General features: G+C 44.1%; 1 long non-coding RNA gene across 2 annotated transcripts; it reads left to right on the forward strand.

Annotated features, from left to right (window-relative positions):
• Positions 1 to 296: 296 nt before the first annotated feature.
• Positions 297 to 26,980, forward strand: LOC149915705 (uncharacterized). Of its 2 annotated transcripts, XR_016471601.1 has the most exons (4): positions 297 to 756; positions 10,188 to 10,479; positions 24,737 to 24,804; positions 26,330 to 26,980. It is a non-coding gene; the product is annotated as an uncharacterized LOC149915705 (long non-coding RNA). The 2 variants fall into 2 exon arrangements; XR_016471600.1 differs by lacking the exon at positions 26,330 to 26,980 and having other exon boundaries at positions 24,737 to 25,755.

Genomic DNA, 26,980 nt, shown 5'->3' on the forward strand with positions numbered 1-26,980 from the left:
GATCCTGCTCATGCAAAGCACCAAAACGTTGGGGCCTGTTTGCGCAGACCACTGTGGTTGGGATCTTGGCTCCTTCATCCAGGATTGATGCTGTTTACAATCCCGGAGCAGCTGTATCATTACTCATGTGGCTCTGCTGCAGTCATCCGAGCGATGACTCCATTTGTCACATGTGAACCTCCCCCAGCTGGGCCTGTCAGGGCCCTGCATCTCTGCTGCCGGTGTTGGTGCAAACTCATTTCCTTTTGGCCCAGTGTGACTGCAGCAGCCCCCAAATCCAGCCCCGCAGTCCCTGGTAAAGATGTTAAACCTGTGATTCGGGAGGGCTGACTGCTAAATTATGTTCTGCAGGCTGTTAGGCCATCAGGGTAGGTTTTTAACCTATTATTTGTGTCTGATCGGACACCTGGCCACTTGCAGTCAAAGAGGTGTGCAAGCAGCATGGGGCAGCTTGGCCGAGACCGATGATCCCTGCCTCTGCTCTGGGGAACGTGAGGGGAAGACGGCCAGAGACGTCTGCTCTCATGGTGAGCAGGAGCAGTTCCACAATTGCCCTCCCAGGAGCACGTCCAGCTTTGCTCCTAAGCACCACCGCACGGCGGCAGTAGGTGGCACCACGGAACCGGAGAGCGGAGGGAGAGCGGGGCTCAGAGCCGCCGATGGGACCGGGGGGGGGCAGCGCTTCGCAGGGGCACGGCAGGCCTTCCCACAGCCCAATGCTCGGAGCGTTTTCATCCTGTGTTACGGGGACTTCCTGTAAGTATTGCCTTGCCCAAGCAACCCTACTCCCCTCCCTCTTCCCCCCCCCCCCCCCAAAAAAAAAAGTGGGCATATTTACAGTGATACAAGCACAAAGAGTGGCAGAAGCTGCTCCAAAAATATTTTTATTAACATGTAATTTTAATCAGAGCATTCACTGAAAAATCTGGTTCTATAGAAGCAGAAACCAATACTTCCTGGGGGTATTTTGGTTGTAAATATTTAATGTCAGGATTTCTCTGGAGAAACAAAGTGTAAATTAGTGGGAAAATAGTGCTGAGTAGGGATAATAGGCTGTGCACAGAAAGCTTCAGACTTACCATCAAAACTAATTAAGGTAAGTTGTTACCACTGAACAGCGTGGTTATTAGTCGCTATCATGATAGGAGGACAAACATATGCAAAACATTCTTTTGTCAGGAGAACAGTAGTTGGATGCAAATTGCACCACGCCTGGGAACACACTGTGCGGCTGTGCTGTCCTGCAGGCAGTGCCTGGAGCTCTGCGCTGCCAGCGTCCCCAGCTGGGAGCCAGCAGCAGCTGCTGTTGTTGCACCTGCCTTAAAGAAAAATGCTGCTTTTCTGCTGACTCATCAGTGGCGGTGCCATGCAGGTCCTGTCAGTTGGTGGGGTTCAGCGTTCTGCAGTTTGTACTTGAGACAAAGAATGATTTTCTGAGGCTGGATGTAGTCCCAGCCTAGGAAATCAGGTAGTTGGTGCAGAGGCTCCAGTGCCGCTCGCTCTCGTGCTTTGGGAATACTTGCGGGGCTGACCGAGCAGTAAGGGGAGCCTTGAAGTAGGTGAGCAGCACACAGTGTTCATGCACTGTGGAGAAAGCTCAGCATTGATAACCCAGGTGGAAATGAGCTCCAAAGCTGATGGCCAAGCTTTTCTGTGTCCAAGCTTTTCTTTGTCCAAGTCAGCATACTTCCCTGATGCACCTAGAAAGCTGGGTTTGTGCCCAGCTGCCCCATAAATGCTCCCTGTAGCAGTTGTGGCCATCAAGCTGGGCAAGCAATGGAGACATGAAGGAGACTCTGTCGTTCCCTTATGTGCTGCTGAGCTGTCCCAGAGCTGCCTGGGGAGGACCAGGGGCTGACTCAAAATGCAATCTAAAAACTCTAAGCTTAAGTGGTTATTGTATATATCACTTAAATGCATCAGCCTGTTACCCATTACAATACTGTAAGTACAGACAAATAACAGGGCGTTATTACACACGTAGGTGAAGCTTTTCCAACTCTGATTCAGGCTTCTCACTGTATTGAATATCACTCTGAGCTCTGTCCTCCTGGCTCACCTGCTGTCAGCTCGAACCCTACCAACCCTACTCCCATTCCAGTGCCCCGTCTTGAGAAGAGCAACAGTGGAATATGGTGCAAAAGGCTCATTTTCCCCTAAAAATAAACCACTGATGACTTAGAGCAGTTGCTGCTGTTGATGTCAGTGCACAATTATATAGGTTAGAATATTCTGTATTTGACTTATTCAGAAAACATGTGACAGAGAGTAACAATAGATGAGTAAGCATAAGGTTTTGCCAGTTATAGTTAAAGATGTGGAAAGATTTGGCATCAGAAACTGTTTAAAAGCAACTTGCACTATCTCTTTAATGCCATGAAGTATCAGTTAATGTGTTGAATAGGCTGTCATATGGGGTGTCAGAACCATGATTTGGCAGTTTCTCAGACTTCACCAGTCAGCAGGAAGATATGCTCCTGGCATCTCTTCTGAGATAGTTCACTGAAACCTCATTTCAGGCAGAGGCAGATAAAGTTTTCACTGATTAGATGAGGGGAACTTGAGAAACCAAATGGCAGGAACGATAAAAAGTGATGTGTGATGGTGGGGAAAATACTGAAAGTACTGAAAATACTGCAAGAAAATACTGCAAGAGATGGAGCTAGACTCAGGTGGGGATGGAGACAATCTGAAATAAGCTGAAAAAATAATGGGCATGGTTTTTCATCCTTTCTTCCTATTTTGCTCTTTGCTGAACTACGCATAGGTGAGACAGACTGACCTATCCTTGTACCAAAAGGTTATTTAATCACTGAAGCATAGAAAAGGCACTGAAATCAGAGCTCTGTTTTCATGCTGCCTGGTGTTGTTGACAGTGGCTGGCGAGCCAGAGTGTAATGCTGCTCTCTGTGGCTGTTGCTTTCAGGGTGAATTTGGGCTTGCTGGATGTTGCCTCCTTGTCCCACCTCACCTGAGCTTTCTGCCTGCTGTGTAGTTCCTCTTCGTGAATGCATTACTAGGAATGAGACTCAGAGTGATGATGCCAAGAGGAGACCCAGGGAACACAGATGTCACTTGGGAGTGTTTCCTCATCGTCGTGTTTTCTGAAAAGGAGGTGCATGGAGAGAGCTTGCCAGAGGACAGTTCCATAACCCATTCTCTTCTGCACTGGCACCTGTACTGCCTGTTTATTTTCTAAGCATTCCAGGCATCCACTAAGTAGCATCATCAGTCAGTGGCCCATTTTATTTACTCAGGTAGATAGTAATAGGACAATGGGGAATGGTTTTAAGCTCAAGGAAGGAAGGTTTGGATTAGATGTTAGGAGAAGTTCTTTACTATGAGAGTGGTGAGGTGCTGAAACAGCTGTCCAGAGAGATTGTGGATGCTCCTTTCCTGGAGGTGTTCAAAGCCAGGTTAGATGGGGCCCTGGGCAGCTTAGGCTGGTATTAAATGTGGAGGTTGGTGGCCCTGCATGTGGCAGGGAGGTTGGAGATTCATGATCCTTTGGGTCCCTTCCAACCCAAGCCATTCTATGAATTCACTGCCTTGCAAGAAGCATGGACAGTGAGTGTCTTGCAAGCTGCTGCTCTTAATGTATAAACATTTATTAACAGAGCCAAGGGAAGCCTCACGTCTTTAGATTCCCTTAGGTGAAAAACCACCAAGGAAATACCAAGACCAAAGACCAAGGAAACATACCTCCTCATCTCAAGCTTCTCTGTGGACTGGAAGGTGTTCTTCTAGCACACAGAAGATGAATGTAGTCCTTCCCATGGTGGATGCTGGTTTGTGTTACTGAGACGTGCTGTGCGGTCATGTCCCTTAGTTCAGTGAGCTGATACTGAGGTCCCCAGGGACTTGCTGGAGGGTGAAACATCTGACAGCAGGTGGCACTTTACCAGGACCATGCATTTGTCCCACTGCCACCATGGTGATGCCTAGGAGAGACAAATAGTTCAGATCCCATGTGGAGCACTGGGCTCGGTGTCTGGCAGCAGCATTAGCCTCAGCAGGGTGTTGCACAGTATGTGTGTCTGTGTTTTAGGGAAAAGAAAAGAAATAATGGTCTTGTCAAGACCACTGTCTCAAAAAATATCTGGTCTTCCTCCACTTAGGTTGTGCTGAAATAGATAGTTCAGCAGGCACCTTGATCTGCCCAGACACAGCCTGTGCTGCTGAAAGCCTCTCCAGTCTCATTTTATGCAAATGTTCCCCACTCTCTACATTAAGATATGCTGACCCATTTTTACCTCTGTTCCTTTTGAATGGTGTCTGTTTTCAGATCAGAGGGATGGGAAATGGGTGAAAAGACCTTGAGAAGTGTAAATGCTGCACTAAGGGCCTATCAGCCTGGTCTGAACTAGAACGAATGCTCTATGCTTGACACATGAGCTGGGTTGCACATTTTTCAGAGGCAGTAATTCATTGAGAGGCTGCACCTAGTTCAGTTAGCTCATGATTGAAAGAGTGAAAAAACCCAGCCCCAAAATTTTCTAATCTAACTCAGTTAGACCTTCCATTGTTACAGTGTGCACCAGTCTGCTAATTATTGTTCTGTGTTTCACAGTCCATCTAATAATGCAGTATTGTCTTCTGATTTTTCCTCACAGAAATATTCTTTACAGGGTGCTGAACTACATGGAATTTGATGATGCTTTTTGATATTCAGTTCTGACCCTCTACCCAGAAATCAGTAGAAGCTTTGTTGCCCCAAGCCAGCTTATGCTGCATGAAATGATGCAGAAGTGTTCTGATGCTGCTGGGTTCGGTCCCAGCACAGGGTCTGCCTTAGGTATCTGCATGCCTCCAGTTGTGAGGCTGGGTCAATAATTAGTGAACTGGCTTACATTTCTTTGTGGAAGTATTTACCTGCCCTGGTTCTACAAATCTGGGGCCAGGCTTGGTGCTTTAAGGGCTGCCCTGTGCTGCCATGAGATGCTCCTGGAGGAGCTGGTACAGCTTGCACCCTTACAGTACCCAGCAGGGGTATTTTCTTCAGGCTTAGCTCAGGTGGGTGTTTTATTCAGGGCTAGTAACAAGCACTGTATATACCCAATGCAACAACCACGAGGGTGGTGAGGTAGGTAAGACGCCTCAAGAGAGGTTGGCAAAGAATCCTATTGAAGGGATTGTACTGGCAGAAATCATAAAAGGCTGATTCGGATAGTACGAAGTCATACATTAATGAAGTGGCATGCTGTTACGCTGATGAATTTTCTTGGTGGAGGAAGAGGATTGCCAAGGTGGCTTGGGGTGCCTCACTCAGAAGGACAGGGTGGGCCGAGCAGCACTGAGTGCTGCTGTGGCCCTTGGGTGCCTGAGCCTGGCCATGTCAGCCCACTGCAGCAGCTGCTGCCTTGGGCACAGAGCACTGGGTCTGGGGTTGCCCCAGCCATGGAATGGGAACAGAAGGAAGCTGATGTGCTGGATGGGGAGTAGGGGCTTATGTCAGACGAAAAGATAAGTTTGTTTCCTGAATTTTGGAAAATGAGGCCTTAGAGTATTTCTGTTAACTATAGGAGGTGAAGTGTGGGGTTGTGCCAGGCTAAGGAGAGATTCCTCTGTGCAGCTTCAGCTCTGCAGCTTCAGCTGAGGGAACAGGGCTGCTCAGAGCAGCTTGGGTATTCTGTGTGCTGCTGCCTTGTGCTGGGTTGATAAGGCAAAGGCGACTGATAAAGAACTGTGCTGACAAGTGAGCAAATGCTATCAGCAGCTGAATACTGCAAGGTGGGAAATGGGAATGGTGCTGCTGTATCACCAGATCTGGTACAGAACGGTAGTTAGAAGCAAATCCTCCAAATGCCTCCAAGCCCATCTTCCTGATCCCTGTGTTCACATTGCTTGGCTTCTGGGAACAGGGGACTCTTGCCTGCACTGCTCTGAGCTGTTGTCCTAAGGCAGGTGTGGCAGAGGCAGTAGGTGATGGCTCTGGGAATTTTGATCTACACTGAAGGAGCTGTGGAATTCCGGTCCTGACAGCCTTGGCCAAGCTGAGGGGTATGTGGACTGACCTGGGCCTGCTGAACACATGCTTTGCCCACTCCTCTCCCCTAAATCCTATGCTTTTTATGCCTTGGACCTAAGCAGTCACTGCATGTGCTGCTGGGGGCTTGGTGGGGGTAATGCTGGAAATGCGTATATCTCAGCTGGGAGGAGCGCTGTTGATGCTGTCAGGCTAGGGGCAGAGGCTGTCTCCACTGTGCTGCTGAGCCACCCCTTCCATCTTCCTTCCTTATTCACTTTGTGGCACCAGATCACAGAGGGATGAGGAAAGCTGAGTTCTTTGTGCAAGTGGGCCACCTGAAGTGCTTAGGTCTGGTTTAGAAGAAGGCTGACCTTTAGACAGCAGGGCTGAGATTTATTTGAAAAGCTGGAACTATTCTGGCAGATGGCTTCCCGGGGCACTGGAGACATGAAACCAATGGTGCTGCTAATTGCAGATGTTCATCTTGCAATAGGATCCAATGCCTTTTAAGAGATTGAGCCACTCCACTACCTTTAATGCAGGCAGGGTGTCACAGGTAATAGCATGGAGATACAGTTAAGCAGAAGATTTGTGTCCTTATTGCTTAGTAAAGAGTGCTGGGTGGCTGATACTGCTAGTTACAGTGTTGTTATGTTTGTTTTTACTACAGAAAGAGCACAGCGCAAACATAACGGGCTGGAACGCTCCTGGTGTTGTGATGGGGAGTGGGAGCCGTGGTCAGCCCTGTCCTGGCAGTGTGAGTCCTGGGGGAGGTAGAGGGGTTGTGGTACAGCATGGGAGACCTTGTGCACCTGCTGGAGGAGGAGGAGAAAATGGGAGCCCCAGAATGCTGCAGTGTTAATGAACTCTGGTGTTTCTTTTGTCTCCTTGGGTTTGCTGAGCTCAAGCATAAATGTAAAGCAAATATAAATTCTTATGTACCAGTAATGTCTTGTTTTCCCTATGTCTTCCCAAAGTCACCCTGCTGTACTGTGAACCCCCAACATATTGTTAATTAGGAATGGATCAGTGTGCCTCTGATTAAAATCCTTCCTACTTCATGGCTTTTAACTAACTACAATGTGTATGGGTTTCTGCCAGCTTTGGTTTTAAACCTTTGAAGAATCTCTAATCTGCACAGCACAGACCAGCCAATTATTTTTCTTTATAAACAGTAAATATCTATCGAACATAGATAATTTTGTTGCAGATAAGGGTGCTCCTTGACGAGCTCACTATTTTTCTCCATTTTCTCTTTGCTGGGGTAGAAAATACCTGAGATGTACTTTCATCAGCTTAGTACTTTGTGTGATAGAAGTGCAGCTGCTTAAGGCCGTTCTTTAGGCAGAACACATCCAGGCTGGAGCTTCACAGTGAGTTCACATCAGAATAACTTATCTGGAGAGGTCAGATGCTGTACATAGATTTCCCTGTTAATGTGTATAAGAAATACAGAACATCTGTTGAAAGACAGAATGCTGTGAGGGGACCAAACACTTGCTGCTTTATCTAACTAATTATAATTCTAGAAGAGGTGAGATATCTGTGATATTTTTTCATGTTGCTTTTGCATTTTGGGAACGGTATTAATTTTCTGCATGGAGGAAACAGAGCTGAGAGTGAAGTAAACTCACACTGTCCCAGATGAAGGTGACCACCTGATGGTTTCTCACACTTTAAGCAATCCTTAAACTCTAGAAGATTCTGAAGATTTGACTCCATACCTGCTTTTTTAGAATGTTATTTCTTTAGCTATAAAAGCAAGTTCTGTTCTCTCACATTTTTGGTGCAAGCAGGGCTGTCCTCATTACCACAGAGTTGTTCTTATCTCTCTTTTGGAGAGGTTTTGCCATAGCAAAGCATTAGCTGGGGAGTAGCTTCATGCAGCTGTAAAGCATGAAAGTTCAGATGTAACCCAGGCAAAGGAGCAGTGCTGACCTGTGGGGAGGCATTTTTAAATCATTTGTGTATGTTCTCACTTTATAAAGTGTTATACTGAGAAGTAATAGCCTAGCAAATCTCCTGAGGCTCTGGTGACACTTCCCAAAACTGGTGCTGGGTTCCTTTATAAAGATATGTTAAATGCATCTTCCTAACAAGCTTTACTTGGCTTTGTTCTTCCTTTTCTTTTCTGGTTGTACCATCACACCAAGAAACAGCAGTCAATGTCTGTCTGACCTACTTAGGTAAAGCTAGAGCCAAGAAAATGCATTGTCATCTGTTAAATAACTGTAAGGGAGGAGGAGTAACATTCATGCTCTTCTACGTGCCTCAAAACTAATGGCACTAATATGCTTTTCTGCAGTTCTGCCACAGGACAGTATCTCTGCGTTCTTACAAGGATGTCAATCAAAGCGCTTTGCTGCAATAAACAATAGCTCTAATTATCTTGACAGCTGGTGGCAAGTGCTAGGAGGCTTAAAACTTTCCCAGAGGAATAGGGAAGATGAGAGCAAGCAAACAGAGCTAATAGTCCCCTGTCGTACTGCCCTGATGAATGAAGAGCTGACACAATGCATCAGTTGGTGGATCCAAGGGCATAGAAGGAACAGTGGCACTGGGATTTGCTGGGATGTCACCAGAGGTCCTTCCTGAACAGGCTTTCTGGGCCAGCTAATTTATTGCCTGCAGCAGTGGAGAGCAGCACAAAGCAGTTGTCAGCTACCTGCCCTGCTTTCCAGGTGTGCAGCCTGCTGTGCTCATTCCAGCTCAAGGTAGTCCAAAATGAGCTTCAGTGCAGTGCTTGACTCTTTCTTACACCTGAGCCATGCACAGTATTCCCCTGGCTGTTAGGTAAGAAGGTTAAAATGCCATGCTTGCAATATCACCTGAACACTGTTTCTTAGCCTTCCTCATCAGCACAAAGTTTCACTGATCTCTGGCAGATGTTAACACCACGTACAAAGCACTGGGACCCGGTGGTGGGTTGTTCTGTAATTTTTTGTGTTCTGTGTGGAGAGCCACATGAAACATCAGATCTCCCCCAGAAGTGAAGTCATCCTCGGCAGTGGTCAGCTAAGGAAGCTGGGAAGACACATTGACCAAGGTGACTTTAGTAAGCTTAAAATGGGTCTGAAAATGCTTTTAAGGTCCTGGAAAGACTTATGTCATCTTGCTGGGGCACTGGGGGCTGTGTAGGGGAGAAAGCTATATGGAAAGGCAAAATGGAAACTAAAATGGTGAAGAATTACTATTCTGCTGCTACTGATTATTTTTAAGTGTTTTGGGTTTTGCAGAGATCCGGGCTTTTCATTTGATTATAGCATGGAGCAGGTAGTTAATCACACAAATGAGGACCTTGTGATGCTTTTAAATAAACAGTACATACAATTTAATGTTTGTGGCTTATAAGCACTACAGGCTTTGTTACTGTCTTTAGACCATGGATGCGTGGTTTATAGATTGGTGGTCAGTGGTGCTCTTAACTGAATGGGGACTTGTGCAAATGAAATCTGGATGCTAGCATGAGGGCTGCTCTCCTCAGGAACAAACTGTTCTGATGACATTCTGTCTTTTCCAAAGCCCTAGAAAAGTCCAACTTTGTATCTAAAGGCGTTCCTGGGCACCCAACTACTCTGATAACTAGATAGTTGAATTAGAAGGTCATTTTTGAGCATGTATTTTTGAGGAAGAGGATGTTTCTATAGCCTTTACATCCAAGTGATCACAGTGGAGTCTCTGGTAGAAGACAATAACATAAAGATGTGTGTAGGTAAAATATAGACATGTAGCTGCATTTGGTGTATTGCATGAAATATATACAGCCTAAGCATCTTGTATGTGATTACTAGATCTGGGCGACAAAGAAGTGGAGGGACAATTAGGGGCAGAGGGGCAGTGGGTAAATCAGTAGGTGGTATCTGCAGGGTTTCCAGTCCTGTGGGTTGATGATCTTCAAAGCTGGGAGCATCAGTAGTGCCCCTGTTATGTATCTATGGCCTCCTGCCTCCTCCATTCCCTCTTTTCTCCAGCACACTTTTAGATCAGCAGCAGGAGCACATGCAAAGAGGCTAAAACATCTTTTGCCAGAGACTTGCTTCTTCCATTTGACTTGTCCAAACTTAGCTGCTGTTCTCTGCAGTTTTTTTACTTACCCTTCTCCCCTGGCTTTCAATTTAGTTCCTAGCTTACTCACTGAAGAGGTGGACTTTGGTTGCTCTGGGCAACTGGAGTCAATGTATTCCAAGAACTGATTTTATTTCTTTATTTATTATCTCAGACTTGCCATAATCCTTTGTAGGACCATCTTCGTGGGAAGACAGTTTTGGCTGCACCAACCCTATCACTTCTCAAGCAGTCAGTCAGCATGAAAGGAAGAATTTCTGGAGCTGAATATACGATGAAAGATAAAGTCTGATACTTCACCCTCTGTGGATCCTTGCTCTGCTGAGAACAGAAGGAGCACCTGCATTGATGTGCCCTATTCTGCTCCATGCTGAAAGAGCGTTGCAGTGTTGCTTTGTCTGCTGTTACTGTTGACCTTCTGGCTCTGGATGGTGAAGGACTCCTTGGTAAGCCAGTCTCTTGCTAATTTTTCTTTTCTTACAGTCAGTGATACTGCTCTCTGCCTTTAGCTTAGCTAAAACTTTAGATGCTGCTGGGAGATGTGTGCACGGCACTCAGCACAGATGTTCCTCCTGAGCTTTGTGAGCAGCTCTGTGAGTAGGGGAGATGTCACTGGAGGCGTTCGGCTGGAGAACTGGGTACACTGACAGTAATTCCCCAAACAAATAACAGGCAGCTGCTGCAGAGGTCTAACAAATCAGACATGTCTCTTCTCTCTCCTTCCCCCTCAGGCCTTTTTGCAGTAGTTTGCAATTTATAGCAAAGAGTCTTTCACCTTGTGCCTCGTGAGGACGTCTTTGCTGGGATGGATGGTACGCTGTGCACTTTGGCATGAGGCTGCTTTTACTGTTTGAAGAAGGCCATGAGTATGGGGAGATATTCCAGCAAATGGTCAGTTTTTCTTGGAGAAACAGGAACTAGCAAATGAGGCAATAAAATATCTTTCCTACCAGCACCAGAGAGCAAAATGGAGCAAAAAATGGAGAAGCGATGGCACGGATAAGTAGGAAAGAAAATGAAAAAGCAATTAAAACCCAGCCTTTCCCTAATGCTTTTAACAAAGGTAATGTTTACGTGAAACACTGCATGGGGCTGATGTCTGGGTCCTCACTGTGCTGGGGACAAGCAGTCCCACAGCTGAGGGCTGTGTGGGGCATGTCCCAGTGCCCCTGGATTGCTGGTGACAGATGTATAACAATGGGTGGGGGTCAGAGAGATCTCCTGACTTCTGTTCCCCCACTGCTCTGTGGAGCAAACCTGTGTACTGCCCTGGTTGCAAGGCAAGCCTTTAATCGGAGATAACAGCTTGTGTCCTGTTCCCAGTCCTGCAGTCACCCAAGTCCTGGTTCTTGGCTTTTACCTTTCTCTTGGAGGCAAACATAGCAAGAGGAATCAAATTTACAGCCCACAGACTTACAGCCAAGGACCTTCCACCTCTTGGGTTTTATTTCTTCCCATTTGTTCTCCTTGCAGCCTTAGCCACTTGCTGCTGCCAGTAAAATGTATGCTGTCAGTGTCTAACTGTGCCAGGTGCAGCATTTGATTTCCAAAATAATTTTGAAAAGTTACTTTCTTTTATTCTCCATTAAAGAAAACTTTCCTTAGTAAGGAGGGCATAATAGATCAGGATTTGAGGATGACACAGTAGCAACCTCTGTGTTGCTGTTTTACTGTTACAGGAAATCAAGTTTCTCTCAGGTGACCTCCTTGTGCCTGGACATCACATCACTGTGTCCTCTCGTGAATCGTAGCATCACTGAATGGCCAGGGTTGGAAGGGACCTCAAGGATCATGAAGCTCAAACCCCCCTGCCACACGCAGGGCCACCAAGCTCCACATTTAATACTAGACCAGGCTGCCCAGAACCCCATCCAACCTGGCCTTGAACACCTCCAGGGATGGACGGGGCATCCACAGCCCCTCTGGGCAGCTGTTCCAGTACCTCACCACTTCATAGTGAGCTGACCATGGGTCACCCTCTCTGAGCTATGGATTTGAGATGAGCCTATAGGACTCAGCTGCACTGTTTTAAGGAGAGCTTTCTTTTCCTTGCTGTTCTGTCTCTGCCCGGTCCTTTGGGCGGGCTCACAGATGGGATGGACAATATTGCCCTAGACTTGCCAGCTGAAAAGCTCTCCTGGGCTGTGAGATGGGCTCTGAAAATCTAAATGTGTGTCACCCTGACCGAATCTAGCAAACTAATGTACTGTGCTGACTGGGTGATGTCACACAAAGATAAAAACCTGAAGACCTGAGGAACACAATGACAAAAAGACTTCTTGGGCTTTTATTTTTTCCAAACCACTTGCAAGAGTGTGACTATTTCACATACTGTAAGAAAGACATGGAACATGAGTAAATCTGAAACAACTGCTAGAGCATTAAAATATCTTTAAGGATTTCCCCCCTCCTCAATCTTTATCAAACAGAGACCACTCCTCCATCAAAGCGGTCCTGTCTAATTTGATTAAATGTCGGAGAAATGCCATACCCCCCTAGAACAGAATTGCAAATCAGGACCATGTGGCTGAATTAGCTTCCTGAGTAGGATCATGGGATTACTTCTCATTGGAAAGCATGACTTTGGTTATTCTGTTTTTATTTATTTATTTTTACAAGATGAGCCCCTTCTCCCCCCTGCTCTTTTATTTTATAATAAGGGTGCTGACATAAGCAGAACTGGCTTGCAGATGAAAACTAATGAGTGAAATTACTGCATTAATGAAGAAACTGCTACTAGAAAGTAGTAAAAGGTACTTCAATCATAATTAATACGACACAATTAAAAATGACCATTAACTTTCCTCTGGTGATTTAATTAAGTTTACTACTAGTAAACTTAGTAAACTAGTAAGCTACGTGTCTGCATGCTTCAAAGAACCCATGTCAGAGCAGCCAGGAGAACACAGCAGTTCTGGTAACTTCTACAATGACACATTCATGAACTTTAATCTAGGAGGATTGATAATTAGCTTGTTCTATCCAGTATTAATAACCACCCCTAGAAGAAAAGTGGGCTGAGATGTATGCAGGTGCAGCACATTATGCAAGATACAGTTAACGGTGCGATGGGGCAGATGCTACAGCTGCTTTACCAGCTATTTCTTCTACTGTTCAGTCAATGTGTTTTGCATTAAAAGTGCAAACTCCATTTATCATCCCTTTAGAGCACCACAGACCTCCTACAAAATACAAGCCAGAGAATGCTGTCTGGTGGTTTTGTTTTTTTTTAGCTTGAGCTACAGGCTAGTTTCCAGAAATATTTGATGGCAGGACACTGTCACTGCCCGTGGAGGCTGGTGGCAGCAGCATGGCCCCACGTGGCTTGCAGTGGTTGCTTTCTCTCAGTGCTCAGCTCCCCAGACCCAGGCAGAGCCATCTCATGTGAACAGATGGAAGCTGCTTCTCCTGAGATGCCTGCCTAGTGTTTATTCCTTCAGGATATGCCTACAAAACAAGAGGAGTATGAGCGATACACCCAAAGCTGGTAGGCGGCCCAGAAGCTGGCTCTGTAATGCTGTGTGTTGTAATGACCAAGTTCTACAAGGCAATTTGAGGATGGATGTGAAGCTTGTGGGCAAAGCTGATGGCTTGGCAGGGAAAAGCACCTAGAAGGTGGCAGCTTTGGCTTCCAAGGGATCTGCTCCAAGGCTCTGATGGTGCATAGCTAGGCTGACTGATGTGACAATGAAGTGACAAAATAAGATGCTAGCTGCATCACAGTGCAAACAGTGTTCTCCTTTTCTGCCACATTTCTCCTTTTCTGCCATATTTCCAAATTCAACTGATACGAGAGAACTGAGACTCGGTGAAATCCTGTCACAGTTTACCTCTTCTGAACCTTGGGCAGTCTGTATGTGATGGGGAAGCTGAGATTATAAAGCAATTTTGGGATGTAGTTGAGTATACAGTGATCTGGAAACAGTTCTGTCTTTGTCCCTGTCTCCTGCATGGGCTTTGAACCTCTGTTGTAGCTGGATTTCTGGACTTGTCTCCTTTTGCTGCCAATGTATATAAGTAACAAACCTTTTTTTTTTTTTTTTGTTTTGTTATTAAAACATAAAAAAATGAGAGCAAAAAAAAAAGCATAAAATTAGTGGGATATTTGATCTTGTTTTTTGTGAAACTAAGACACCAACCTGCAGGGATTGCAGCTCTTAGTGAGTTCTCAAGGTGTTTGTTGGAGATTTCTGATGACATTTTACTCTTCCTTACATCATCCTTGACCATAGTCATCCACAAATGTACGTACTGCCAAAAAGTGGTGATATGAACAAGGCGTGAATGTGATGTGACGGATATCAACATTTTGATATTTTGATGTTCAGATTTGAAACCTACTCTCAAATTCATTCATCGAAACAGAAAGGAAGGCTGCATATTTTTCACTATTCACATGTCTGTTCAGCCCAAATGCATAAAATTATTTGCTGTAACTTGAGCTTACCATTATTTAAGTTTCATTTTGAATGCTGTTATGGTATGAAATTTAGCACAGATAAGTTGATTTTCACCTTGAAGACACGTGTTTAACTCATTTAATTGAGTGGTCAAATCCACAAAAAATGCTAAATATATGGGCCATTTTTAATCTTCATGTTCTGGCTCAGATTTTAATTTTGATTCCACAAATGACTAGATTTCATGTAGCAAATGCTAAAAGATTTTTTGCATTTTACCCTGACTTAGCCAACCTCCTTCAGAAAACTAAATGACATTCCCATGATCAGCACCTATACTTTTAAGGAACTCCTGGAATTGCTGATGATTCAGTCCCTTAGACTTGATGAAATTCACAGCTTTTATGATTATTTGCACAAAATTATCCATTTTTAAGCATTTGCATAAATTTTCTTGATAAAGGATGCAGTGATATTTCATCAAACGTGAGCTGCTGGTCGCAATTGAATCATCTTCTATTAATTCTCTTGCTGGGTGCCATCAGTAGCTGTACTAGATATGTTGACAGAAGTTAAAGAAAATCACTTTGATGTAGTTTTTACAGCTTCATATAAATTGAGTTGTGTCTTTTAATGGCACCAAAGCAGCCATTTCTTCAGTGACATTATGTTCATTTCCATATTTACCTCTAATGAAAACAACAAGTTGACCCATAGCAGTACCTTCATCTATTGCTAAAGCTTAAAATTTGAAATTAGCAGCTCTACCCTCCAAATTTCTTTAGACAGATGTTCCTGTTTATTCACTTCACTTGGCTAAAGTCTGGTGAGACAAACTAATGTTAGAAAACTGTGGGTTTTAATCAGGACAAATTGTATCTGCCACACTTTGCATCCATTGCTCAATAAACTCACCATCAGTCAGTGGATGTGATGTTTTTGCTATCAGATTTGCTACCGCATAACAAGCTTTTATACTAGAGTCCATCTAAGGTGTAACTTTTAAAAAGAAAATTGTTGAGAAGACATTTTTTTCAGTTCTGCTATTTGTCTTTACAAAACATTCCTTGGTATGCCTGAACTTGCAGCATGTGTTTGCATATAACGACTTTTCATCTTTGAAAATGGACAGAATTTCCTTGCAAATTAAGCGCAGTGCCATATTATTTGTCCTGCCAAAGAAGTACTCCTTTGTCCGTTTTTTGTTGAACACTCTTCCTTCATCCACAGTTTTTCTTTTTTGGATTCTATTTTCTTTGGAGATACCATTAGGATGGCTGAAATGTTATCAGCAATCGCTGGACTGGAAGATGATTTTAGAAACTGGAAGGTAGAACACACACTGTGCTGCACCAGAAGGGGTTACAGAGGAGGGGGATGTTGTCTTATTTAACTGTGTTGTGATGACTACTCTCCCAAAATGTGAGCCTATCTAAATAGCTTTGGGGATTGTAGAAATATTCTGTTGATTTCAGTGGGCTGTCTTTCATGTGGAAGATATCTTGCTTATGCATGTTGTGATTCCAAATATGTCCACTTTCCAAATAAAACTGGTGCATGTTATGGAGGGTAAGAGATCAGAGGTCTTGTCCAGTGTGTGTAATTTCTTGTTAAACTACTGCTTTTTCTTAATGAGGCTGTTCTTATCTATGTGAGGAGATGGCTGTAAGAGAAAGGCACCAAATGGTTGTTTTCTCAGGTTACACTGATCCAAAGGTGAACATAGTGTCTGGAAGCATTGCTGGGAATAGCTGAATCTGTTTCTGGCTTTACAGGAGTAGCTTTAAAAATAGCAGCAAATTCAGGCAATTCTTTACCTCTCCAGTCTCCTACACACAAGCTTCTTTTGTGTTTGCAGTGCTTCTGTGTTCTTGGAATGGTCTGAGAAGGAGTGATAGAGATGCAGCAAACTGTAAGGAATCATTACAAGTTGCTAGGAAGTGAGCTTTTAGTTTGCAAATGCAAATATTCTTCCTGAGATGGGAATTCTATGTTGTTCTCATCTAGTTAGGGATTAAACTGTTATTGAGTTACTTGTTAAGTCCAAACCATGCACAAAAGATTTGAATTTCAAATCTTGAACCCTTACAAGGCAATACTTACAAATAAATTGCAGATCATAAATTAGTCACCAAAATCATTGTGATTAATTTAAAATAATAAGTTAGATATGAGAGGGAACAAATCTGCTCACAGATTATTGAAGAAAATGGTCTAAATATTATTCATTGAGCTTGATCAACCTTCATTCTTGAATAGTGTTGTGTGTCATCACTAGCAGGTGGTGGGACATGACACAGCATACCATAATTACTAATAGCCACGTGTTTTTGATAATAGTTCATCCATGTGATTTATTTCCAGATGGTTTTTGAAAATACAATCAAGGTAAAATACAACTTCCTGGATCAGAATTTGCTTGGATTTCTTTTTTTAGATCAGTATTACCATGGGTATGTGTTATTAACGTCATCTTACTATATGCCTACATACATTTTGTTTAGAGTGGATGATCACTACATTGTTTTGCCAAACTTGACGTGCTGACCCTCAAAAGTTATCAAAGGCTAATAATAGAGAAGATGATTGACACGACGAAAAATAATTAAGTGCTATCCACTTTGGTTCTCAGCATGTATGCACAGCCTTCTTCCCATGAAGAATTTATAGGTAGCATGATACTGAATTGGAAACAGCAGGAACTGCTTCAGGTGGGCACACCCTCCCTTAAAGAAGAAATGCTTATTCATAATATGAATTATGTTTGCTGGATCACAATGGTCTCTATAGTATGTCTGTAGCCTTTGCTAACACGGTTTTCCTTTCAAATAGCCTACAGTTCCACAGTTCCATCAAACATCTCTGAAGTTGCCTCTGAATCTCTTGACCTGGCGTACTTGGACATCTTAGAGCAGAAGCGCTCTGAGAAATCTCCAAGTCATTTCTTCTTTTCCTTTTCATCCTCACGAGCAAGACTAAACTTGTTTGTGTACATTAGTAGTGTTGTCTGTGGCTGACAACAGTGTAGATGTGCAGAATTTAGTCTCAGTCCTACCTGAAGAACAGAGGAACCCAAAGTTTAGACATCAGCTAAATTTAAGATAGCTGTCTACACTCCAATAGCTTGTGAGAGAAACACCTCCAGGTTTGTTACATCCCAGGAGAACTAGCTGAATGATGGCAGCTCTTTGCTTAGACTGTAACTACTTACCAAATAGATGAGATTAATCCCTCCTTAGATTTCAAGGTGACCGAAGTTGGTGACTAGTTGGTGTCCAAACATAGCTTCTAAGGAACCTGGCCATATTCCACAGCAGCAAACACTGAGTTTATATGAGAAGCTAATAAATTGGATAGAGTGGGGGGGGGGGGAGGGGGGGAAGGAAGAGGGGGAGGAGGGAGGGGGCCGAATCTTGTGTTATGTATGCTCACTCAGTTACTCTGGGCCAGCCAGCAAAGCTGAAGAAATCTTCTATCTGGAGATTTGGGTGTTTGTCATGGAATGCTTGTTACTGGGTGACAAGTCTCTTGGTGCAGCTGAGGAATATCATGTCTGTAACAATGGCAGTAAAGACATGCCAAGAAACATTTTAGGTAGTTAGGACTCCTCAAACTCTGTCCTTGAAAGCAGGCTGCTCGTTAATCTTACTTGATAGTCAGAGCTCAGTGTTTTCAGCATGACTGTTTAATTTATTTCAATGACTGTCAGTTTTGCTGGTATGGAAATCTCTAAGATTGAAGTGGACTCCTAGCGTGTGAAAAGTTTCTGAATTTGCTTTTTCATCGTGAATGTTTTTTCATCAGGTAGAACCATTTCAGAAAGACACATATCTTGATGTATTTAACTTAACCTTCTTTTCCTGTACCAAGTCACTGCAACTACATGGGACATAGGATCTCCTACTGGACAGTGTGCTGGGAGCTACATTGGGTTGGCTCCTGGTGCTGACCTCCTCATCTGTGCTGAGAGCCATTTTATGGTCAGTCCAGGTCCATGCAGCACCCAGCTGTCCCTTCCCAGGTGGTTCATTTGTTGGAGTAAAATCAGAGTATCAGCACTTTGAAATAATTGTATACAGGAAGTTATATAGTGTTGTAGAGGTGATGCTATGAGCATCTTCTCCTGGAGAAGGATCATTGTGCAGAAAGAAATAATGCGTTACCAAAATGCAGTTACATTTGGAGTGAATTTAATGAGACAAAAATACCCTACTTATCTGGCCTAAGTTGCAAAAGGAATTCAGGTAAAAATATTTGATCACTCACTGTGAAACTTGTATGGGTTGTGGAAGCTGGCATCTTTACTCAGTGGAGGTTCTGGTTCAGTGCTAAGATGGTACCCTTGGCAGAGGGGCCACTCTGGTGCCATTGCTCAGTTCCAAGCAGGAAAGAGATGTGCTGACAGATGCATGGCTTCACAGCCCTTTGGGGTTATTTTTCTGCCTGAAACTCCCAGAAAAGAGATCAAGTTGTAAATGTGTTCTTCTACAAGTGAACTCAGTGAAGTTTTTTCACTGGAATTCAGAACTGGGATTCTGCTATGTTAAACTTAGGACAGAAAAAGAGCAAACAAAAATTAAACCATGGAAGAAGGTGTCCAGAGATTATGATGCAAGAAATGTAGCTTCTGGCAGAATGAGTGCTCATGGCTTCCTTTCTTCTCACTTCTGAGTGCCTAGCTTGAGTCTAAGTGCCCCAGTTCACTGAGTGGCAAATATTTAGGCATATATTAAGGCAAATATGCAACCATAGTAAAGGCTAAAAATTCAAATGGAATTTGGTTCCTTCTGACCTTATTAGCAGTGGATACACTGAAGTAGCTGGCTTCAGGACTAGCAGCATTTTGTGTGGGAAAAATAAGCTTGATGTAAGACCCATGCCTTAGCACCTTTTAAATATATTGCGTTCGGCCAGATTCTTGAACACAATTCATTTGCACTTAAGCCTGAATCAAGTTCTATATAAAAGACCTAAACTAGCCAAGTACTTAGGTGCGTATTTAAGTACTTTTCTGAATTGAGCTGACTCTGTTGAATTAAAGCCAATAAAAAAGTGGCAAAAGTCCTTCTCTGCACTGCATAGGCTCTATTGTTTCTTTTCAGCAGCAATTTTAGGGTGCATCTTCGAACCAAAGCCACTCTGGCAGGACAGAGTCGTGGCTTATGCTGACTGGGCAAATCCATAATGAGCACAGGTTTTCAAGAGATGTGTGGATACTACATGGGGCTTACAACAGTGTGTGTTTCCACTGAAACATTTTCTAGGATGAGAGGAATCTGTAAAATATGGTGATTGTTTCCAGAGCTATTTAGTTGCCCAACTAACTTCCTTCACAAGTTTTTACTGTAAGGGCCTGAGATAGCATAGGTGGGCTAAGAAGGTCACAGGCACTGCTCAGCATTTTCTTTCTCATTTAAAACTGCCTTGTTTCCATCTCTTTGAAACCTCTGGGACAGGCTGATGCAGGTAAGTGCATACTGAGGTTAGAATGGACAGAGCAGTGGTGTGAGGCTGGTCTGGCCCTTGGGCAGCAGCAGTGGGGAGGTGCACAGCCAGCATGATGGGAGCGGGATGGTTGGTGGGGCTGCTGCTTCTGGCAGGGTGTTGTTTACAGCTCACCTGGTGATGCATGGAGCATCTCTGAGAAGCTTTAATTATCAGTTTTCCTTCTAAAGCGTATACCACAAAATGCTGCTTAAGAGCCTCTTTCATGCTGCTGAAGGCTCTTGATGGGATCCTCTGGCTATCACTGTGTGTGAAGAAATAATAAGACTAGAAGCATTCACCTCTAGAAATGTATTTTCCAGTGCATGACCTGTGGTGATTGATAATACGTGTGCCAAGTGAATGAATTCTTCTTTACCAGCCTCAGCAATCTTGATGCCAACTGTATTTGTTATTCAGGAGCAGTTGACACTGAGCAGTGCTCTTATCTCATTTCTTGGCAAAGGGGAAGAACGAATGCATCCGTCACCTTCACAGATGGCAAATGCTTGAACTCAGAGCACAAAACCAGAGGAAGTTGCCATCCTTTGCCTGGGTGGACCATCCAGCATGGCACAGAGTCCAGGCATTTTTCCTCTTGGGAGGAGAAGGAAGGGAAAAATGCTAACCACAGCTACACCCAGAAAAGCGGATTTCCTCCTCCATCATCCTTTGTCCATACCCTTTGGATGAGTTGTGATGCGTCAGTGTGCCGGGGCAGCACATCACATTGCTTTTCTGTGAACTGCTGAACATGAAAGAAATTTGGGTTAAGAACTGAGTTGCAGAGCGGCCCTTGGAAGTTTGAAAGGCATTGTGTTGAAGTGCTAAAAAGTGCTTAAGTGTCAGCTCCTTGGGAAGCTCTGATAGGAATACTGTGTTGGAGAAAATTGAGTGTGTTGCTGTACAGCCAGTTCCTCACTGCTGATGTCCCCTTCTTAGGAGGAAGGTACAATGTTGGTTTAAGCAGAAAACTTTCGCAAAGTTTGCTGTACCAACTTTGACAAAGGCTGGAGGCCGTCCCCATGCAGTCATCTTCATCTGCTGATGCAGCACAGTCACTCCCAGACCATCCTTCTGGGCCCTGAAGTTGGGCTGTGATTGTTTTGGCAGAGGTTAAAACTTAAGTGTCGTGGTAAGTGCTGCTGTGCTGATGTACAGTTGGTACAACAAGAGTATTTTGGTCTGAAAAAGACTCCACCTTGGCAGATGCACAATGCTGAATGCAAAAAGGAGAGGTGATATAAAGCAAAAGCTGTTCATGTGGTATGCCTCAATTCCCATGGAACAGACTCTGCAAAACAGTGCTAAGCAGCATGAAGAACTAACAGCCTGTGTGCAAACAGAATAATGTGTAACGAGACAGCTAGACAGACAGAGGCACAACGAGCGTGGCTAAAGACAGGCTAGGGTGCCAAATACAAATATTGTGCAGGGCTCTAACTCAGCACAGGGAGTGCTGGGATGCAGTCTCTGCCTAAGAACAAACAGGGGTCTGTGATACCTGCTATTTTGGATCTGGGCAGGTCTCTGATGCAGCTTGAACCCAGCTCTGCTGCTCATGCAGGAGCTTGTGCACTGTGGATTTGGCTAGGCACTGGTAAGTACGAAGGGGAAGCAGCCCAAACACTTGATTTGCTCTGCTGATGCCCAGGGTGGGACAGGGCTTGTGCTGCCGTGTGCTTTGCTTCTGGCTGTACCATGGCTGGGCCTGCCACCTTAAGGGGCATCCTGCATAGCTATAAACAGAGAAGGACTAGCGCTGCCCTGCAGTATTCCAGCACCCAGCACATGGGCAGGTTTGGCCTGAAACTAGTTGGTTTTACATGAGGTGAGGGATAGCTTTGGGCTGGGGACACAACCAGGTGACAATACAGGGCTGAGGGTGTAAGCACACCTCTATCTCCATGGGCACCTACAGCAAAGCCGGGCAGAGCTGGGGTTGCAGCCAGATACTGCTGTTCTCTTCCACTGAGTTTGTCCATTTTGAGATTACCTTTTGAAAATCAAAAGTAGAAACAAGGACATCTAATGAAACGTAGTAGGAAGACAGAACAAGCTCAGATGCATTTTGATGATGTCTTTTAAACATCACTTGAAGAGATAAAGCTGGTCCCTTGCCTTCAAAATAAGTTGTGGTTAAAAGCTGGCCATCTGCAGTGAGAAGCAGACAAGTGGGTGAGCACCTGGCAGATGTTTAATCATTCTGTGGATTCTGTCCTTTCCACTTAATTAGAAATCTGCCTGCTTGCAAACTTCCACTGGAGAATACAGCTCCTTCTGCACGTCTCTTGGGGAGAAAGCTGTTTTTGTCATGACAGATGCTCAGATGGTAGAGTGATGCTTCAGCCAGAGAGATGTCATGGACTACAGAAGTTTTGACTTCCACTGAGACTGAATATTGCTTCTATTCATTGAGCTGGCCTAGCAGGGCTGTCTCTCCCCATTGCATTGGATGGAGTTGTTGGCTGGGGAAGACCACCTGTAGATACGCTATTGCTTCCTCCCTGAATGCCTGTGAAATGTTTACACCCTGGGGCAAGAGAGCTCTTTGCAGGTAGTGGGGGCAGCTGAAAAAAAGCTTGAAATGCTGCATGAGAGTGTAATGGCTCTTTAATAGTGAAGATCTGGTGCAAAGCTTTGGCTTTGATAGCTTTCCTCTTCAATGGTGTGCCTTTAGCCTTCTCTGATCCCATTCTGCATAAAGTGGGATGGCTGGTTGCCTTTGGAGCTGGGCCTGGCAGGGGAAGGCAGAGTTGCTGCAAGTAGCGGGGTGATGGGATGTGCAGGACAGGTGTCCCCAGCCTGACTGCACTGCATGGGCACAAGGGCATGGATGTGAGTTGGTGCGTGGAGGCTGTGACACCAGCAACCACAGGCCAGTGCCTGCATGACATGGCTCCCTTAGCTACTGTCACTGGATTTCCCATAGCTGTTTCCTTCAGGATAGCAAGCAAGAACTGTGTCCATTTCTCCTAATGCTCACTCAAGCCCACTTGCCAGCCTGGAAAAGAATTAGAAGTCTGCTGGCAGAAGTTCACAAATTCTCTGGCTGTTTCAGCTGGTTGTGCAGAGCTCAGAAATCCATAGAGCATTGCAGGGGAGATATGATATACATGTTTCCAGCTTAACGTTCAATATGCCTAGGTCCAAACTGCTGGAAATCATCCTGCCTATGACAGAGGTCTTCTGTGCTGTCTGCCAGGCTAACAGAGGAAGGTGAGGTTTGCCAGAACAAAAGAAATGTCCTTTTGAGTTTTCTGTTTTCCTGCCAAAATTGCTTTTAGATCATCTTTTAACCTCTTCTGTCCCACATATGTCTGTTTTCAGTAGACAAGTCTCTTCATCTCTGTTTTAAAGCAAGAGTGACAATGGCTCACTTTTTTGTGTTCTGTGTTGACAAGTGCACAAGTAGAGCACAAGTGTGGAGGAGCCCCAGAGCTGCATGGTGTCTCCTGCCTGGCCTATGACAGTGGAAAAACATACACAGCCACAGGCTTTCCACCCCATGCTTGGGAGTGGGAAATGCTTTGCCATGCTGCCTTGCATGACTACTGCCAGCCCCTCTGCAAGGAAAGAGGCACCTGATGTTGTCTCAGGAGAACCCCGAAGGGTGTTTGGGAAGGTTCAGAGATGGTATCGAGCTGACCTCATGGACATGGCTGAACTGCTGGTTGTAGTGTTTCCTAGTACAGCTCTCTTGATTAAGAAGTGATTTTGTTTTACAGCCCTGCATGGTGTGAGAACCAGACAGCGGTGGTGATTTGCTGCCATGTGGGCTGTTAACTACTCAGAATGCTGCCAGATCTGCCTGCTGTAGATGTGGTCTGATCTCACTCTGAGATCTGACTTGATGTAGGTGACTTGAAAATAATATAGAAGCTTCTTTAGGCAGGCAGGGAAAGATGCCGGTCCAAACCTTTGACTAGTGCAAACCAATGCAACTCCACTGAAATCCATACAGATTGATTGACTGACAGCCTTGGAGGATCTGCCCTGCTGGCCTTTCTTGAAATGCTGATAAAGCTGCTGTGCAGTTCAGATGGGCTTTCCCCATGGGTGGGTCAACAGGATGGTCTGAAAGCAGAGAAATATTGATTTGGAGGGACACCAATAAGCACTTTGTCCTAATAATCAATCCCAGAATCAATACTTGCATAAGTCTGAGGATTTCATGGTGAAATACATTCTGCAGACTGCTGGTGGAGAGCATCCCTCAAGATGGGGCATACATCTCTGAGGTGGCAAGTCCCTCTAAGGTGGTACCTATAGAAGACAGCTGAACTCATTGATATAAGCCACAAAATACATAATTATGGGGTGTGAAGAGGGCTCAGGATGGAATTACCATTCCCTCTTCTCACCCCATATCTGAAACATGACATCAGGTGATTTAAAAGCCAAACCACTGAAATTTGATCCTGTACTCAAACCAGTGACAGCAGTAGCAGTATGTAGATAGGTTCCTCTGAAAGTAATGCCTCCAATTTATTCCCATGGAAAGTCCCAGTGGGTACAAAGAGCACAATAGCATTATTCGATAGAGCAAATTCTCAGCTACAAAACACTTTCCAACATAGACACCACCACTAGCTGTGCATTTTCACCAGCATTGAACAAGAGCTGCATGCCGCACTCTTAAAGAACCTATTCAAACAAACCACAAACATTCCTACAAAAATACTTCACAGTATTTTCTTCATGTGATACCATCCTATGCCTTATAGCTGTGATTAAAGGGTTATTTGTATGTTTCTGAAAATCTCTGATCTCAGATTGGAATTTCAAGTTTTATTCATCTCCTGTTTTTTTTTTGTAGGTGTCACAGCATTGAGCCATACCAAAAAATCTGTCCTTTGGCTTCCTGTTTCCAGCAATGGCTAGAAGGTGATTAAGAGATATTTTTTGCTTTTTTTTTTTTTTTTTTTAACCTGTATATGTTTGCAGGGAATGGTTGTCAAATGCTGCATTTAACATCTGCAGTTGTCTCTCAGCAAATGTAGCAGTGTTTCTCTTCAAACCCCATGATGATTGCTCAGGCATTATTCAATCCATACATTATTTGGAGAGGTGTGTTTTCGGAAATGAACCTTCCTGCCTTTTATCACATACTTTTGAAATTTTCCTTTGAATCAGATGGATGTGTCCTCTTACACACAGATACAGCCATGAAAAGACAGGTGTGAATGTGGAATGAAAGTTGATCTTCTGAATGTAATCAGTAAATATATGTATTTTTCCCATGTCCACTTGTTTCATACATATACAGCTAATGTTTTGCTATTCCTGGTCTTGTTTCATTTTTTCCTAGATCCTGGCCCCTGGTAATAATTGATTTGGGACTTTTTTCTCATTTATTTCCTTCTGCAGACAGTGTAATTTTTGCTTGTCCAGGATCTATATTATTGATCTCACACAGTCCGCTTCACTCTGGCAAATGTTTCTATCCCAATTCCAAATGGATTGACTTTAGTTTGTTGGCCAATTTGAGAGCTGGAGAGCTCCTAAGTGACTCCTGGTGTCCGTATAATACAGTGAAAAGCAGGATACAGCTGTAATGATTCTGAAGGGGGCTATTTATTAAGGCCACTTGGTGTTCAGAGAAGTTTAGACTACTCTCTGACTGTCCAGCCCTCTGGCAAATTAAATTGTTGACTGTTGTCGGTCTCCCATAGCTTCCTTTTGCTGGGCTGGGTGCTGGTGATTATTAAAGTTACTCAATCTGCACTGCGTCCTTAAAGCAAGAACTTAGGCAGAAAGTCAGAAAAAGCTTCTGGATGTTAACTGTGTAAAACCATTATGAAATTCTTCCATAAAGCCCATTTTATTTCCAATAAAAAGTCCTACACAAGGCATATCCTTTTCTATAAAAAACAAACAAACAAACAAAAAAACCCGCTGCATTTAGTGGCACTGTAGGGATAATGGTACAGTCAGTCCTTTCCCATTTCAGCCAGCACTTCAGAGCACAGACAGCACAAAGGCCATCATGGCACACTAGTGAGAACTGTCCTATGGCTTGGATGAGCCACTGAATGGCTGTTGCATCAATTTCTACTCTGAAGCTGCCTTTTGGAGGCCTGTTCCCTGATTTTCCTTCTATTTTAGTTTAACTGATAGTGTACTCCCAAACAGAGTGGAAAAGCCAGCTGTTTCCCCATCCTGAGGATGTGCAGGTTTATTAATGAGAACTGCATCCAAACTCATTCCTAAGAAGTTGAAGGTAGAGCCCATTGAACTTGTCAATGTGTTTTTTCAAGAGAAGCATTGAGATCAAAGTCTCAGAAAACCATTTGATCTTCCAGCTATAAACAACTACTAAGAGCACATATGCTGTATTTAATTACAACCCAGTGCAGTCCTTGTATCCAAACTCTAACAAACTGGTTTCAATAACTATTGCTTAAAACAGAGGCAAAAGAAAGGAGATCAGCATTGCCGGAAGAGACCAGTGCAGAAGGCGGAAGAGTCGATACAAGTTTCTGTCCTTCAATCTTTCTTTAGTTCCTGCTGGAACTCTTACAGTGCAGCTGGGATGCTGATTTTGCTTTAGTGGGTACTTGCTTTCCCCTTTGTGCACTCTCTGGTTGTTTTTAAACAGCATCCAGAAAACTTGTTAATAAGTCCTTATTCTCAGAGGCTCTCTGATATGCCCCTACTCACCCAATAAAATGAACGGATTGTTAAATGTGGACAACAGTCGTTCTCACTTTTACAGTTGATTATCTAAAAGACCTTGGTATGTTTCACTCTCTCACCCCCACTCATCAGATACTGAAACAAGGTGCAGTGGTGACCTGATCACACCAGTCTCCAGGGAGTTTTGTAGTGTCTGGGCTGTCGAGGACAGCACTTGCATGGGGAGCTATCAGCACGTCAATCTCTCACTTTAATGTAATTATCAGTATACTGAAGTTTATGTCTCTTTCTGCATTTTAAAGTGGCACCCAGATGTCAAAATTCTGTGGAAGGCAATGGACTTCCCAGTCATTTAGAGTCATTAGTGTAATGAGGAATAATTATCTATGTGGTCTTGGAAGACTGGTTCATTGGATTGCTGATC

Source organism: Phasianus colchicus, chromosome 16, assembly GCF_987193195.1.
Source record: "Phasianus colchicus chromosome 16, bPhaCol1.hap1.1, whole genome shotgun sequence".
Taxonomy (NCBI): Eukaryota; Metazoa; Chordata; class Aves; order Galliformes; family Phasianidae; genus Phasianus; species Phasianus colchicus.